Here is a 1,244-nt window from a genome sequence, read left to right as displayed (position 1 = left end):
TATTATTATTATTATAGTTTTTTTTCAACAATATCTTTTTATTTTATTTTATTTTATTACAATCTCCATCTCTTACATCATCGTTTTGTTAACATGTTATACGGGCATCCATATCCTTCATCACATCTTAATCTAATACACAATTATCCTGTAGACATATCTTCACTTCTCACCTTCCCTTTAAAACTAATTTCCTCAATCTTACCATCCCCCACTCCCTTACCCTACCCAAAAAACCCAAACTACAAGCACAAAAAAAAAAAAGGAAAGGGGAGGGAGCAGATTGGAGGCAGCGCATTTAATATGCTCTCTTGCTTGATCTTTACATGTACAGGGCTTAGGTGTTTCCTTCTTAAATCTAAGTCTAGGTCAACTACAAATAATCCTAAATCTCTGAATTTAAGAAATCTATACAAGGTCTCGCTCTCCTAAAACAGCACGTACCTATTACGAAATTGGGCTGTAAGCTCCTACATGTGCAAATATGTTATTTAGTTCAGTGACCCATTCCCGGATCTGAGGAACATTTGATGACCTCTGATTCCGAGTGATTATTGCCCTTGCTGCTTCCAGTATGGGTGTCACGTACCGGGTTGGAGACTGACTGTGTGAGGAGGCTTCCCTTGCAATTCGTGTCCTGAGGACTCTGGAGATGGAGACAGAGACCTGGCAGACAACGAGTGGCACGGGTGCCAGTGGTGTTATACCGTGCAAGTTGAAGGTTGGTGTTGTAGCAGAACTGGGACAATCCGGGATTCAGGGTCAATCGGTCCAAGGTCAAACCAAGAGAGCATAGACCAGAGCCGTAGCTAGCTCCTTTTGCGCCCGAGGCAAGAATAGAAAATGTTGCCCCCCAAGAGACTTGTGCGGTATGTGATGTCATGCGCCTCGCGCATATAGTGTGATAGCAGCGTGCACACGCAGAATGCGCTGGTGGCAAAATTTGTTTTGATTGACGAAACTAATGACATTTTTTTTTGCACATGTCTAGTAATATGTGTGCATGAGTGTGTGTGTGTGTGCGTGCGTGCGTGCGTGCGTGTGTGTGTGTGGGGGGGGTGTTTCTGTTTTTATTTATTTTTTTACTGTTGGGGGGCTTCAGGGAAATATCCCCTGACATTTCCCTTTTGAAATAAACAAAGATATATATATATACATATATATATATATATACATACATATAATTAAAATGTGTAGCATTGGGTTAGCCTGGCCTTGTGGTTCTATCACACAAGACTGTAAAA

This window comes from Nanorana parkeri, unplaced genomic scaffold (genome assembly GCF_000935625.1).
Source record: "Nanorana parkeri isolate BGI_ZX_2015 unplaced genomic scaffold, ASM93562v1 scaffold3393, whole genome shotgun sequence".
Lineage (NCBI taxonomy): Eukaryota > Metazoa > Chordata > Amphibia > Anura > Dicroglossidae > Nanorana > Nanorana parkeri.
Note: the sequence above shows the minus strand (reverse complement) of the source record.